Genomic DNA, 17,468 nt, shown 5'->3' on the forward strand with positions numbered 1-17,468 from the left:
GCTAGCATAGGGTGCAAGGCAGAAATAAACCCTGGACTAGGCACCAGTCCATTGAAAGGCGTATTCTCATATAGTGCCCTGCCGATAATATATGATTTGAAGTGACAAACCATTTTTAACATTAGAAAACGACCAGAGAGAGTAAACAGATTCAAAGAGACATTGATACAGACGTGCTAAGCCTCACGCAAAAATGAGGGAAAACAAGGCGCTTGTAAAGTTCTCTCGCTAAAATGAATTTGGCAGGCTAAACGAAAACACCTTTTCAATTTTCACGGGGTGTTGAGTTGCTCGGTGCTTATTGTTTCGGGCTGTCCTTTTGAACTGCTGACAGAAATTTGGCTCGGCCTTTGCTTTAATTGGTGGCACTGGTTGCCTGCTGCCTTTTGTGTGGCGCTCTTGTGTATCGATTTCCAAGTTTCCTTCCAGGCCTTCTGCCTCTGTTCTTTCTTTATTTCTCTTCTCTGTTGGGAGCCTTAGTTTGCATTTGAAGGCCTCTACACCAACCAGATGTTGCAAAGTTCATCTGCAGGCGCGGCCAGATCGTCAAGGAATTTCCCGGTTACTGCATTTAGCATCTGAACCTGGGTTATTATTATTGAACATTGAATCACAGTGGGTTTGATTTGGCTTTTTTAACACTCATCAACAGAAAAAGCCTCTTTAATGTCAAAGTGAAAACAGATCTCTGCAAAGTGGTTTCAATATAAAATACAAAACGAATGATTGCATAGAAATATTCCCTCCCTTCAAGTCAGCAATGCAGTAGATGGCAGCCTTGAGTCTGTGTGCACAGGTTTCTCTTTCTCTGTTAGTTCTGCCATTTCACTCCACATTGTTCTTAGTAGAAGTTCTGTCAGATGTCCTGTTGATCACGAGTGTCAAGTCCAGCCACTTATTCTCCGTTAGACTGAGATTTGGACTCTGACTCAGCCATTCCAGAACATTCACATTGTCGTGTTGAAGCCATTCCTGCGTAGCTTTGTCTTTATGTCTTGCTGAAAAGCACATCCTCTCCAAAGGTGTAGGCTTTCCCCATATTTTTCTGCATTCATTTTTCCCACACAAGCTTTCCAAGGTCTGCTGAAGAAACTCATTTCATGAATTGCATTTTGTATTCCAGCATATGGCACATCACAAACATTAACAGCGCTTTTAGGAATCTTATACCAAATGGCATATAACAGAGACATCTGCATTGCCTTTGTCATTCCAACAGATGGCACATCACAAACGTTAACAGTGCTTTTAGGACTCTTATACCCAAAGACATATAACAGAGACATCTGCATTGCCTTTGTCATTCCAACAGATGGCACATTACAATTATTTCTAGTAATACATTTTGCAAAGAAAGCAAAGGTTTGTGTGTTTTTTTTAAATGGTGATCCTGTTGTTTTTGCTAGCTGTCCCATCCATCATCCACACTGCCCTTCAATGTCTCTGCTCTCATCATAGGCACCCAATGCATTAGGCAACATAGGTGGCCACCTAAGGTGCTATCCTCTGCCAGGCACCATTTATGAAAGTTAAGCTCCCCAGCAATTGTTAAACTCTAATGATACTGAGTAGGTGTTGGGCATGTTGTTTATGAAAGTTAAAGTGTGTACACTCCATACACAGAGGGGTGTGCACTCCTTTATGTCTACAGAATCTACTCTATATACAGTATATATATATATATATATATATATATATATATATATATATATATATATATATATATATATAAAATCCTAAGCCTAAAAGTACAATGATTTTGTGCAACGATTTTACGTCACATTTTTATTGTCCCATTTTTTGTCACACTTTAAATCAGGCTTATTTTAAAACCTACATATATATGTTTGGTATCATTCTTTTCAGGATTTATCAAATATTAGTGTGTTGTTAGATTTTCAGATTCTTATTCTGTTTTTAAATTATAAACTAAAAAATATCAAGAACTCACGTCTCGTGAGACAAGACTTTGTGCCAAGAGATTTAACCAGGCCCGGGGCCGGAAATAAAAGACAAAGAGTAGAACAGCTGCTATGCAGGCTTTTAAATGTTTGAAGCGCTGTGCGAGATGCAAATCACATGGCATGGCAGCCGTAAGCCAGCAGCTGATCGAGCAAAGAGGAGGTAAAAAAAAAAAACTATTTGTTTCAATATATGGCAACAATTAGGTGGGGTTACGACCAATACCCCCCCGACCCAGCTCTCCCCACCAAAAACACCTAATTTTGCTATATATTGCCTTTGATTCTTGTAAGTCTAAGCATTATCCTCTGATGAAGGTCCCTGGCAAGGGTTGAAAGCTCGGGAATAAAAACTACTTAATGATATGTGATTAATTTTTTCTCACTTTGTGGATCTCCAGCTGCTAATATATATATATATATATATATATATATATATTTATTTTTTTAACCAAACCTAGTTTTGTAATTTCAATATTGTGGTAGCGCTGCTGCCTCGCAGTAAGGAGACCTGGGTTCACTTCCCGGGTCCTCCCTGTGTGTAGTTTGCTTGTTCTCCCACAGTCCAAAGACATGCAGGTTAGGTGCATTGGTGATTCTAAATTGTTCCTAGTGTGTGAGCTTGGTATGTGGGTGTGTGTGCCCTGCGGTGGGTTGGTGCCCTGCCTGGGATTTGTTCCTGCTTTGCTCCCTGTGCTGGTGGGACTGGCTCTAGCAGACCCCCATGAACCTGTGTTAGAACATAGTGGGTTGGATAATGGATGAATGGATGGATGGATGGTTCCCATAACACAGAACCTGGGAAATAATATATCTCTTAATTAGTTTATGAGTTCAATTAAAAGCAGAAGGTGGTTGGAACAAAAACCTACAGCCTCAGTGGGTCCCCAGGACCGAGTTTGGGAAACAGTGCCTTAGTGGGTTATAATAATGGTTGCTGTCATGTCCAACTCATCCTTTTATTTTAAGGTGAACAGTTTGTGGTGCTTCAATTATGAAGAAAAACTAACAAAGCAGGAGATTAACAGGAACACTTTGATTCTCCGTTGTGTTGTACTGCACTTCCACTCTTGATCAGGCCCCCCCCAATACCCCCCTGCAGGGCACACGATATTCCATTTTATACTAAAGTAGTAGCACACGGCATTGCCTGGTATGTAATGTTAAGTAAGCCCTGGTCATTTTTGTCTACTTGTCTGACTTCTGCTTGTTCGGATGTTTCACTTGCACTGAGCCAGCAGGTGGCAGTGGTGTGCAAGTTGTAGCATACAGGAGGTAAAATAAAAACGCACTGGGACCTCCAGGTTCAAAATTTTGAATTCTAAAGTCGTCTGTCTTGTCCATATGCTCTTAAATAGCAACTATGGGAAATTTTGTCCAGATTAGGCAAAGGGTGTAGGAGTGTAAAGGGATCAGACAGACAGACATTTTATTTTATATACATAGATAGCATTCATATTTTCCCAGTAAATCAGTCAGTGTTAGGACTTGAACCAAAATCCCTTTGGTTCAAGTCCTCAGCACCTTAACCATCAAGTCTATCAGTGCCTACTGTACTAATACAGTCCTTCACCCCCAGTGTTGGCACACATCTATCTTGTTTACATAATTCATAGTGTCACTTGATAGAGTTTAATAGCTTTAGTGCCAACCCTGCTCTTTATCCCGCATTATGCAAAGCCTTTTCAGAAGTCGGAGGCCCCAGCATGCCTTTGTTTGCTTCCATCTTTTCAGCCGTGAACACTGAAGAAGATCTTTAGTGACCCTACTAAAGTGTGACGGGCCTCTTATTGACTTCCATTCAATTCAGATCATTGCAATTCAAAAGCCCCTTTTCTAATTTTGAGGATCTTTATTCTGTTTGAGAAATAAAAAAGGCAAATACAGTAAAAGAAATGGCGGTAACTTTTTAATGCAGAATGACAAGAAAATTCAATCGCACGCTGTTGCAGTTCTTTTTTTTTTTTGACCGCTGTTTTATTGCCGTGCCACAAAGTTAATACAGGGTGGCACAGGGAAACGGGAAATTTTCAATTGATGTTCAATGCACAAATAAACACATTGCAAAATACATGTAACGGTGAAAATAATTTATTAATGGTAATCAGTATTCATTCAATATTCATTTTATGTTTTGAAGAAGACATCGTGAAGGTGTTGTCCATTTCTCCGTCCACATTCTGACAGCCCGTCGTGGAAATTCTGCATTGCTCGACGTAACTTGTCAATGGGAATGCCAGCGATTTCCTCATCGATCCTCCTTTTTAGTTCAGCGATGGTTGCAGGACGTGTGCGGTACACTTGACTTTTAAGATGTCCTCAGATGAAAAAAAAATAAAATAACAGACAGTGAGATCTGAGCATCTTGGAGGCCATGCAATGTCACCGTGGCATGAAATGACGAGCCTTCCAAACAATCGTCGAATAGCTGCCATCAATTGTCTGGAAGTATGTGATGTGGCTCCACCTGGGGAATTCTTTTTTTAAGGCTGAACCCGTCTCTTCGAAAATGGCGCACCCGTGTTATAATCACATGACCAGACAGGACACGATCGTGACATCCTAACAGGGTTTGGCGCCGCATGTGTTTGGTCAGCCGTAGGCCTCGCACACCTTTAAGGCCACCTCTATAGACGTCTGATCAATGGAGAACTGCTGAGATGGTCGTCATTTTGGCAGGTTTTCCCCTCTCAGCACGTGATCTCTCATCCTCTGTTAGAGTGGCCATTGGGTTCTCGGTCACCTACCTCCCTGTCCAAGGCTACTCAGTTTGACCAGATGGACAATTCTGGGAGAGGTTTACTTACCTTGGCAGCGACATTCATGGCTCTGGTGACTGTTCCTGCTGGTTCCAAAGTTCTACCATGTCACGATTATTGAGACAACTATACTGCTGAACACTCAAAGCTTTAGAAATGGTTTCATCCTCCTTGTCCAAGGATTAATAAAATAACAGTGGGGAGGTCGAGCTTTTAGTTACAGGGCCCCTAAACTGTGGACTGGTCTTCCTACTACTATAAGAGATGCCCCTTTGGTCTCCCGGCTGAAGACTCACTACTTCAGTTTAGTACACCCTGACTAGAGCTGCTGATTAACTGTGCTGACTGCATCTCTGTTATTAGTCATTAGCACTAAAACATAAGTAATATGATAGTTAGAATTTGTTACTAACCCTTACCTTTTCTGTTTCTCTTGTCGGTACCAGAGATGCCCCTCCGGTCTCAGCTTTCAAATCCTGGCTGAAGACTCACTACTTCAGTTTAGCACACCCTGACTAGAGCTGCTGATTAACTGTACAGAGCGCATCTTTGTTGTTAGTCATTAGCACTAAAGCATAAGTAACATGATAGAATTTGTTACTAACCCTCACCTTTTCTGTTTCTCTTGTCGGTACCAGAGATGCCCCTCCGGTCTCAGCTTTCAAATCCCGGCTGAAGACTCACTACTTCAGTTTAGCACACCCTGACTAGAGCTGCTGATTAACTGTACAGACTGCATCTCTGTTGTTGGTCATTAGCACTAAAGCATAAGTAACATGATAGTTAGAATTTGTTACTAACCCTCACCTCTTCTGTTTCTCTTCTCGGTACCAGAGATGCCCCTCCGGTCTCAGCTTTCAAATCCTGGCTGAAGACTCACTACTTCAGTTTAGCACACCCTGACTAGAGCTGCTGATTTACTGTGCAGACTGCATCTCTGTTGTTAGTCATTAATCACTACTTTTTGTGTGATTTTTGGCTATACAATGGATAAATTGTATTGTATTGTATAGACCCCCTTCTCTTTGACACCCACTGCACGCCCAACCTACCTGGAAAGGGGTCTCTCTTTGTACTTCTTTTCCCAAGATTTCTTGCATTGTCTTCTTAGAGAGTCAAGGCTGGGGGGGCTGTCAAAAGGCAGGGCAGCAGACTCACGACTTCAGTTTAGCACACCTTGACTAGATCTACTGATTTACTGTGCAGACTGCATCTCTGTTGTTGGTCATTAGCACTAAAACATAATGTAAATAATATGATAGTTATAATTTGTTACTAACCCTCACCTATTCTGTTTCTCTTCTCGGTAGTAGAGATGCCCCTTCGGTCTCAGCTTTCAAATCCCGGCTGAAGACTCACTACTTCACTGTAGCTCACCCTGACTAGAGCTGCTGATTAACTTTGCAGACTGCATCTCTGTTGTTAGTCATTAGCACTAAAACATAAATAATATGATAGTTATAATTTGTTACTAACCCTCACCTATTCTGTTTCTCTTCTCGGTACCAGAGATGCCCCTTCAGTCTTAGCTTTCAAATCCCAGCTGAAGACTCACAACTTCAGCTTAATACACCCTGACTAGAGCTGCTGATTAACTCTGCAGACTGCATCTCTGTTGTTAGTCATTAGCACTAAAATATAAGTAACATGATACTTCGAATTTACTACTAACACTCACCTATTCTGTTTCTCTTCTCAGTACTCAAATGTGGCACTTGGTGCCACAGCCCACCCGTCAAGTGGTTTTGCCTGCCTAAGGTAAAGTCACCTCTGATGGAGGATCGCAGGAATCGTCGGGTAGAGGGGTCCATTCATCGGATTGGCCGGCCCAGCAATGTCTCAGCTGTGGAATGGTCAATAGGGGGAAGACAGCTCGATAGCCGAGGTCTCCAGGACTCTGAACAAATCCAAATCCTATTATGTGATATCATCTACTGGTAAATTCTGCTCCGTACTTGTAATATTTTTATTTTACTGTTATACTGTATTGAGGATTACTTATGTTTTGTTCCGTGTATCGTTTTGTATTGAGCACATTCTCTTTGACACCCACTGTACGCCCAACCTACCTGGAGAGGGGTCTCTCTTTGAACTGCTTTTCCAAAGGTTTCTTCCATTTTTTCCGTACAAGGGTTTTTTTGGGAGTTTTTTCCATTGTATTCTTAGAGAGTCAAGGCTAGGGGGGTGGCTGTCAAGAGACAGGGCCTGTTAAAGCCCATTGTGGCACTCCTTGTGTGATTTTGGGCTATAAAGAAATAAATTGCATTGTATTGTATTGTATTGTCCTAACTCATGTTGCACCACAATTTGACCGCAAATGTCCACAGAGCGTTTCTTGGACTTCACTGCTTCGTTTTTATCCTGACGCGCAATGTGAATTGTTTTATCTTCTATACACAGCCACATGCGTGCCTTCGTACACAACGTCCGGTCAATTCAATGCGCCACAGACAGACTCCAAACAAGTTCTAGAAACATCTCAGGAAGCACCTGAGCGCAGACTGGAGTGTGTGAAATAATCAGCCTTGACACACAAAAAGGTTTGGGGCAGCCACCCCTATACTTGAGCTTGGCTGCAAAAGAGCAAAAATAAGATGCACAGTTGTGTACAGACTGAGTCCAAAACAGAACTGATAAACTGAAGGTAGTTGGTGGGGTTTTAAGGCCAGTCAGGGGAAGTGACGTCATCTAGACAGGAACCGGAAGTCATAGACATAGAATTACTAGACGCCGCATGACCAGCAGCATCGTACGTCAACGTCGCCACCATATTGCGAGTGGCACTGCTGTGGAGTGAAGTAATGGATAAAGACGCCTCACGCATGTGCTGCTTGGGATTGTACAAACCGCTGTACGCTCCAAGCCAGATCCCGGGGGAATACATTTCATAGGTAGGGCTGAACAATTGTTTTGGTTATATTTGTCCATTAGAAAATCCCGTTTTATAATCTTAGCACTCAAAGTCACCTTACAATAAAATTAAACTATATTAGTAAAATTAAAACAAGAGAATGATCAAAAATCAATAATTAGCAAACAAACAAAGATAACTGGCAGTAACAGTGCAAAATTCACAATTGGTTTGCCAGTATGAAAAGATAAGTTTTGAGGGCAGTTTTAAAACATGTTATTGAATCGAGCGCACAAATATGAGAGGGGAGAGAACTCCAGAGTTGAGGAGCACTAGGACAGAATGCTCGAGCACCCATAGCACTGAGTCTGACGTGTGGTACAGAAAGTGGAGCTGCAGATGAGGATCAGAGTGAGCGAGAGGAGTGCCAGTCTGGAGGAGATCAGTGAGGCTGTGGAGAGCTTGAAATGTTTAAACGAGCGGAATTGTGTATTGCAGAGTTTCTCATCCTTTAAGTATTTGCAACCCGAGTTTTCATGACAGTTTTAATCGCGCTCCCCTAACATTTTTTTTAAAATGTAGATGCATATTTTATTATACCTACTTAACTTTTATCGACATTTATCTAACTCTACATTTATTGTTCTAGTATCAGAATGTAGTTTAAGTTAATTTGTTTTGGTTTCAACAGATGTTTTTTTCATATTTTTGATTCTTGTTTTCTTTTTTTCATATCTTCGCACCCCTTTTTTGTTACTTCGTGGCCCCCTAGGGGGTGCCCGCCCTAACCCTGCCCCACAGGTTGAGAACCACTGGCGTATTGTATTCTGTAGTTAACAGGGAGCCAGTGAAGTTGAAAGAGAATCGGTGTGATGTGTTCAGTGGATTTAGAACAGCAGGTTATTATCCTGGCAGCAGAATTTTAAATAAGTTGTAAGCGACGGATACATTTTTGTGGGATGGCAGATAGAATAGCATTACAGTAAACTATACGTGAGGTGACTCGGGCATTAATTAATACTTCAGTACTGTGTTGGTAAGAACAGGACGAAGTCTAGAAATGTTTCGGAGATGGAAGAAGGCAGTCCGTGAAATGTTACTTAAATGAGAGGAATTATTTAATAATAATAATTTGTATTATTATTATTATTTAATAATTGCCATTATTAGTGTATAAATGGATATAAATAACTGCATGTAAACGATTCGCCAAAATCTGTTGTATGCAAACAATACTGTTTTATAAAAACGTTATTGTTTTTTCAACAGAAAACCCGTTTTCCATGTCTACCTGTATTAGTTAAAATGGCACTTTTGCCACTTGCAATATGGCGGATGCGCTGGCATATCGTGTCGACCGGGCAACACAGTGAATGCGGCGTCTATGTATATATGTCTATGCCGTAAGTAACATTGTCTGGATATAGCCTGGAAGTGACATCATCTAGACAGAAACCAGAAGTGATGTCATCAGACCTTGTTGTCTGCAGAAATAATAGAGACAGGATTAATGTACACTGCCACCCCCTGGCCTGGCATGGCATTACCTTCTTTCGAGCCCTTTTGCTGCCTCCCATGCGCATGTGTGTGACAAGTGCCACGGCAAAAGGTCTGGAAACTTCTAGGGATACATGAGAGATTTCATTTTGGGGTTTTTAACAACAGTTACGAACCTTTCTGAAAAACATTTTGACATTATGGAGAGACCTGAAGATGGACGATTACAGGGACTAGCAGTTTTAACGTAGCTTGAGTGGATCTGCCATGAAGAATGGGATAAAGGGACTAAATCCTGGTGTGCACAGCTTGTAGAGTCTTACACAAGAAGATTGGAAGCTGGATTTGCTGACAAAGGGGCTTCTATGAAGTACTGAGTTAAGGGTCTAAGTCACGGGAGCTGAAATCCGGTCCTGGAGGGCCGCAGTGGCTGCAGGTTTTCATTCTAACCGGCTTCTTAATTAGTGACTAGTTTTTGCTGCTAATTAACTTCTTTTGCCTCAGTTTTAATTAACTTGACTCCGGCCCCTTTAGTTGTTTCTTTTTTCTTAATTGGCAGCCAAACAATAATGAGACACCACATGAGCAGCTCACCTGTGCCCATCACATATTTTGACGGTGTTCTTAGAAAAAACAGAAAATCAACAGCTTTCGAAATGTCTGCTGTGGCAGAATGAGAGCAGCAACAAGCCATGGAATTAAATAATGGGTTTAATTAACAGAAAAAAACTGGCTTCTCATTAAGAAGCTGGGTGGAGGGAAATTGGTTGAAATGTGAAGTGCCAGTTTAGCTGGTCATCTGTCGTCTCAGTTTGGCTGTCATTTAATGAAGAAAGGAATCAATTCAGAGGGCTGACTCCTTAAAAACAGGGCAAATAAAAAAAAAAGGAAAAAGATTGAATTAGTAGTGAAAACTGGTCACTGATTAGGAAAAGGGTTTGAATAAAAACCTGCAGCCCACCTGTGGCCCACCAGGCTGAGAGTTCAACACCCCTGGTCCAAGTACTTCTATGAACGAGAAAGTTCAGTTTTTGATGTTTCATAAAACTTTCTGAAAACCTCTTTTCATTTTGTCATTACGGGTGATTGAGTGGGGATTAATGGATAAAATGGCAAATTTTATTCCATTTAGAAAGAAATCTGCAACACAATAAAATGTGTTGAATGTGCTGAATCCACTGTAGCTATCTGTCACAACTAGGCACTGTGCAGATCGATGGGTAAAAATGATAAATGCATCCATTGTAAGTGTGGGAGCGGATGGACTGGCATCCCGATTGGGATTGAGGATAAGTCCATACCTGAGCTGGGAGGACAACAAGAATGGAGGTGCAACCCAGCCAGGTGGACCACCAATTTCTATCTCACTCCTTGGATGGACCAGGGACAAAGGGATTTTATGAAGTAGTTTGCCTCCCCCCCAATGCGAGAGGTGCCCAGTACTCCTCTAATAGGACTTCATTTTTGGACTCCTAGTAGTGCAGAAGGACAACCATGTTGGTGTCTCTGGGTACCACAAGAGGGCGTTGTGAAGGTTGGATATCCGTATCATGGGGAGCTTGTGACATTTAGGCAATGTCATTGCACTGGACGTACTCTCGGGTCCTGTCATAAAAGAGGGGCGTCGCAGCTACCACAGAGTCCGAATCGGGAGGAGGTGAAGGAGGCTCACGCCATTTAACTCTAAATCTACAACACCATAAACTGTGTAGAAGGTGAGGGGGGAGTCTGAAGCCTTTCTGAATCCACCATAGCTACTGTATCTGTTACAACCAGGCACTGTGCAGATTGATGGGTAAAAATGATAAACGTATCCATTGTAAGTGTGGGAGCGGATGGAATGGCATCCCAAATGGGATTGAGGATAACTCCTTATCCGGCCGAGAGGACAAGAAGAAGGGAGGCACAACCCAGCAAAGTGGACCATCAATTTCTATCCTAGTCCATGGATGGACTAGGGATAAAGGGATTTTATGAGTAGTTTGTCCCCCACCCCAAATGCAAGAGGTGTCCAGTACTCCTCTAATAGGACTTCATTTTTGGACTCCTAGTAGTGCAGAAGGACAACCCTGTTGGTGTCTCTGGGTACCACAAGGGGGTGTTGTGAAGGTTGGATATCCGTATCATAGGGAGCTAGTGACATTTAGGCAATGTCATTGCACTGGATGTACTCTCAGTTCCAGTCATAAAAGGGGGGCATCTCAGCTACCACAGAATCCGAATTGGGATGAGGTGAAGGAGGCTCACGCCATTTAACTCTAAATCTACAACACCAGAAACTATGTAGAAGGTGAGGGGGGAGTCTAAAGACTTTTTGAATCCACCATAGCTATTGTATCTGTCACAACCAGACACTGTGCAGATTGATGGGTAAAAATGATAAACGTATCCATTGTAAGTGTGGGAGCAGATGGAATGGCATCCCGACTGGGATTGAGGATAACTCTCTACCCAGCTGGGAGAACAACAGGAAGGGAGGCGCAACCCAACCAGGTGGAACATCAGTTTCTATTTCGGTCCACGGATGGACGAGGGATGAAGGGATTTTATGAGCTATTTGTCCCCCACCCCAAATGCAAGAGGTGGCAATGCTCCTCTGATAGGAATCCATTTTGGACTCCTTGTAGTGCAGAAGGACAACCCTGTTGGGGTCTCTGGGTACTACAAGAGGGCGTTGTGAAGGTTGGATATCCATATTATGGGGAACTAGGGGCATTTAGGCAATGCCATTGCACTGGATGTACTCTCAGGTCCAGTCATAAAAGAGGGGCGTCTCAGCTACCACAGAGTACGAATCAGGAGGAGGTGAAGGAGGCTCACGCAATTTAACGCTAAATCTACAACACCATAAACTGTGCAGAAGGTCAGGGGGTCTGAAGCCTTTCTGAATCCACCGTAGCTATCTGTCACAACCAGACACTGCAGATCGATGGGTAAAAATGACAAATGTATCCATTGTAAATGTGGGAGCGGATGGAATGGCATCCCAGATGGGATTGAGGATAACTCCATACCCAAACCTGGATGACAAGAAGAAGTGAGGTTCAACCCAACCAGGTGGACCATCAATTTCTATTCCAGTCCATGGATGGATGAGGAATGAAGGGATTTTATGAGCTGTTTGCCCCCATATGCCCCCACCCCAATGTGAGAGGTGGTAGTGCTCCAGTGATAGGAATCCATTTTGGACTCCTAGTAGGGCAGAAGGCCAACTCTTCTGGGGTCTCTGGGTACCACAAGGGGGGAAGTTGTGAAGGTTGGATATCCATATCATGGGGAGCTAGCGACATTTAGGCCGAGAGGACAAGAAGAAGGGAGGCACAACCCAGCAAAGTGGACCATCAATTTCTATCCCAGTCCATGGATGGACCAGGGATAAAGGAATTTTATGAGTAGTTTGTCTCCCCCCCAATGCGAGAGGTGCCCAGTACTCCTCTGATAGGACTTCATTATTGGACTCCAAGTAGTGCAGAAGGACAACCCTATTGGTGTGTCTGGGTACCACACGGGGGGACGTTGTGAAGGTTGGATATCCGTATCATGGGGAGCTAGTGACATTTAGGCAATGTCATTGCACCAGACGTACTCTCGGGTCCTGTCATAAAAGAGGGGCGTCTCAGCTACCACAGAGTCCGAATCGGGAGGAGGTGAAGGAGGCTCACGCCATTTAACTCTAAATCTACAACACCATAAACTATGTAGAAGGTGAGGGGGGAGTCTGAAGCCTTTCTGAATCCACTGTAAGATCCATGACACTTCATCCATATATCCTCCTTGAACCTCCAGGACCTTTCTTTCCCTTTTATAGTTCGTCATCCAGCCAAGTGATAAAAAGCTCATTGCGAGGTAATGGCTAGCAGGCGTCAAGCTCGACAGATCTGCCCTGCACTCCCGAAGGACTTGTTTTTATGACACTGGCTCGGCAATTAAAGCGGCAAAAGTGAAAAATGATAATCATCATTTACATCACAAAGTACGAGGCTTGGGTGGTCTGTGGACTGAAGAGGGGTGTAACCAGACAAAGATCTCATTATATCCTCGAGGGGTAAAGAAACACATTTTTTAAAAAAATCACAGCAGCAGTGTCCTAAATGTAACGTGATGACCAAATTGCTCAGAGTTGTCTTCACAGCAGAAGTGGCAGGTGTTAATTTAACACGTAATGTAATTGAATATAGAAACACTGCTGCCATGTGTGCACGTTTAACACGGTCAGAGTTCATTTCACTCTGTGGTTTTGCTGCGCCGAATTCCAGAAAATGAAAGAAACACAATCCCACTCTTGCCAAAGAGAGGAAAATATTGTGACTTGGGGGTCCCAAAAGCACAAAAGACCCAAAAATACTTTCAAAAGTTGCCATCTAGGTCAGGTCAGGTCAGGTTGGGGCACATGCACTGGTGCAGCGGGTTACCGCACCCACCACACGATGAAAGAGCTCAAGATCCTGGTTGGCAAAACCCACCCTCCGGAAATGACCCTCAATCTGCTGTAGCCAGGTGTTATGTGGGCGTCCCCTTGGCCTGGCCCAGCCACTCGGGTCCTCAACAATGAGGATCACCCTCGGGTAATCGCACCACATGGCCGTAGTGCCCGAACTGACGCTCCCTCACAATGCAGGTCATTCAGGACTCTGTGAGCAACACAAATTCAAACCAGTGGTACCCAAGGATTCTCCAAAGAGACACTGTAGTTGTCTTAGAGGATCTTCATCTCAGGTCACTGGGTAGCGTCCATGTCTTACAAACAGGAAGCACCAGGACTCTAAAGACTTGAGCCTTCGTCCTTTAGCAGAGATATCAGGAGCGCCACACACCCCTTTCCAGTGACCTCATGACCCCCCATGCTCTCCCAATCCATCTACTGACTTCATAGGAAGAGTCACCAGAGTCATGAATGTCACTGCCGAGGTAAGTAAACCTCTCGACGAGGTTGACACTCTCTCTGCAGACAGACACACTGCTGATGGCCGTGCCCAGGAGGTCATTAAAGGCCTGGATCTTTGGTTTTTATCCAGGACACTCGCAAGCCCAGACACTCAGACTCTCGATCAGAGCCTCCTTTGACTCCATGAAGATCACAGCAAAGTCAAGATCAGTGAATCTTTCTTCACCAACAGATGCCCTCTAGTGAGGGGAAAACAACATCCAAACCCCAATTAGATACAAAATAGGGCTCAGAAGAATCCTATTAAAATAAAAGGTTTGTTTAAACAAAACTCTCTGTAGTCCCAAAAAGCTCCTCTGAGCACATAAATAGCCTGAGAAGGCAAGGCAATCCACAGCAAACCAAATACAGAATCCAAAGGCGAAGTCCAAGTTCAAAAAATCCAGGAAATCACAAAACCGAAGGCAAAAGTTAAACTCAAGTAACCCTTCACTCCCTAGCACATTTGAAATGAACCAACAGGAACCATGGAAGGCCCTCCCATATATAATGTGGTGGGCAGTTCCTGGCAGGTGGCCCCGTCCCTTGATAGCGCCTTGATATGTGGAGTACAAGTCACAGGAGGTTCTGCTCAAGACTTATAACACAATGGTGAGGCCTCATCTGGAGTACTGGGTGCAGTTTTGGTCTCCAGGCTATAAAAAAGGACATAACAGCACCAGAAAAGGTCCAGAGAAGAGCGACTAGGCTGATTTAGGGCTACAGGGGATGAGTTAGGAGGAAAAATTAAAGGACTTAGGAGCCGTAGATGACTCATCATTATCAACTGCCAGACAGTGTGCAGAAGCCATTAAGAAGGCTACTAGAATGTCAGGTTATATAGTGACTTGATATGTGGAGTACAAGTCACAGGTGGTTCTGCTCAGGCTTTATAACGCACAGGGGAGGCCTCATCTGGTGTCCAGGGGGCAGTTTGGTCTACAAAAAGGACATAACAGCACTAGAAAAAGTCCAGAGAAGAGCAACTGAGCTGATACCAGGGCTACAGGGGATGAGTTAGGAGGAAAGTTTAAAGGAATTAGGAGTCGTAGAGGACTCATCATTATCACCCTTCATTCACTCCCTAGCACATTTGAAATGAACCAACAGGAACCATGGAAGGCCCTCCCATATATAATGTGGTGGGCAGTTCCTGGCAGGTGGCCCCGCCCCTTGAGGGGAACCTCTCACGACACAAGTGGCACATAATCAAATAGACACAAAGAATAATAAACCAAAGAAACAGTAATGCACGAAACAGACAGGAAACACAAGTTTGTACCCCAGCCAGGGAAGAAACACTGGCTGACACCTGACTGGTAAGACATGCTTTACATTTGGCACTGTCTAAATCAATCAAATCAATTAACTCAATTTTCCTTTTATATAGTGTCTTTTACAATGTATACTATACAATTAATCAATAAATTAATTTTCTTTTTTTAACGTTTCATTCTAAGGTGACTTCTGTCAAATAAATACATTATATAGTGACTTTCATACTGATAACATTAATTAGCCAATCATCCATTATGCTATATCCCAATTACAGGGTCATGCGGGTCTGCTGGAGCCAATCCCAGCGTGCAAGGCAGGAAACAAACCCTGGGCAGGGCACACACTCTAGGGCCAATTTAGAATTGCCAATCCACCTAACCTGCATGTCTTTGGACTGTGGGAGGAAACCCACACAGACACGGGGAGAACATGCAAACTCCACACAGGGAGGACCCAGGAAGTGAACTCTGGTCTCCTAACTGCGAGGCAGCAGCTCTACCATTGTGACACCGTGCCGCCTAATTAGCCAATCATTTTTCTTGAATAGAGCTTTGTTTTTAAAGCTTACAAGCAATCAATTTTTGTCTCCAATCATCTATCCATCCATCCATCCATTTTCCAACCCTCTGAATCCGAACACAGGGTCACGGGGGTCTGCTGGAGCCAATCCCAGCCAACACAGGGAGCAAGGCAGGAACCAGTCCTGGGCAGGGTGCCAACCCACTACAGGACACACACAAAAACACACACCAAGCACACACTTGGGCCAATTTAGAATTGCCAATTCACCTGACCAGCTTGTCTTTGGACTGTGGGAGGAAACCGGACCACCCAGAGGATACCCACACAGACAAGGGGAGAACATGCAAACTCCATGCAGGGAGGACCCAGGAAGCAAACCCGGGTCTCCTAACTGCGAGGCAGCAGCGCCACCATTGCGCCACCATGCCACCTAATTAGCCAATCATTTTTCTTGAATAGAGCTTTGTTTTTAAAGCTTACAAGCAATCAATTTTTGTCTCCAATCATTTTTTTCAATTTTCATTTCAGTTCCTTTTTAAGCGATTGCTATAAATGAATCAATGTTCATTTTAAAGAGAACACTACCAATAAGTCTAAATCATTTCAATTTTATATAGTGCCTTTCATAGTGATTACTGTCAGTCAATCGATCAATTTTCATTTTTTATAGTGCCTTTTACGGTGAATGCTATGAATAAGTCAATTAATAACATTTCTTTTTCATGCCTTTTATTCTAAGGGGATTGCTCTCAAATGTATACCTTATATAGTGACTTTCATACCAATTGCATTAATCAACCAATCACTTTTCTTTAATATAGCTTTGTTTTTAGAAATTACAAACAATCAGTTTTGGTTTGAAAGCAATTTTTTCAATTTTCATTTTGGCTCCTTTTTAAGTGATTACTGTAAATGAATCGATGTTCACAATGATTATTCCTTCAGTTTTATATAGTGCCTTTCATAGTGATTACTATCAGTCAATCAATCAATTTTCATTTTATATAGTGCCTTTTACAGTGAATGCTATGAATAAGTCAATTAATAACATTTCTTTTTAATATCTTTCCTTCTAAGGGGATTGCTTTCCAATGTATACATTATATAGCGCCTTTCCTACTGATTACATCAGTCAACCAATTCTTTTTCTTGAATAGAGCGCTGTTTTTAATGATTACTAACAATCAATTTTGGTTTGGTTTCCTTTTCAATTTTCATTTCAGTTCCTTGTTTTGGTGATTGCTGTAAATGAGTCAATGTTCATTTTAAAGTGAATGCTATCAATCAGTTAAAGACGTTTCCATTTTATATAGTGCCTTTCATAGTGATCACTATCAGCCAATCAGATTTCATTGTATATAGTGCCTTTCATAGAGGTTTTCTTTACAAAGTGAAGAGCAAATCCAAGGATATCGGGGTACACGTCCAAGCCCGTCATCTGTCACAAGGTTTACTGAGGGTGACATTGTCATGGTTTGGATGTTGAAGTCGGCTTTCAGTTGTCCAGATGGCTGGAGTGGGAGTCAGTGATCAGTAGCTGACCAGCATCCTGCTACAGAGTTACACTGGATGTGTCTTTGGAACAAGGGGGCTTAAAGATCAATAGAGGAATCCTACCATAAGTAATATTCCAGAACATGCTGGAACAGAGTCATTTCCAGCTCACGATGATGAAT

This window comes from Polypterus senegalus, chromosome 6, assembly GCF_016835505.1.
Source record: "Polypterus senegalus isolate Bchr_013 chromosome 6, ASM1683550v1, whole genome shotgun sequence".
Taxonomy (NCBI): Eukaryota; Metazoa; Chordata; class Cladistia; order Polypteriformes; family Polypteridae; genus Polypterus; species Polypterus senegalus.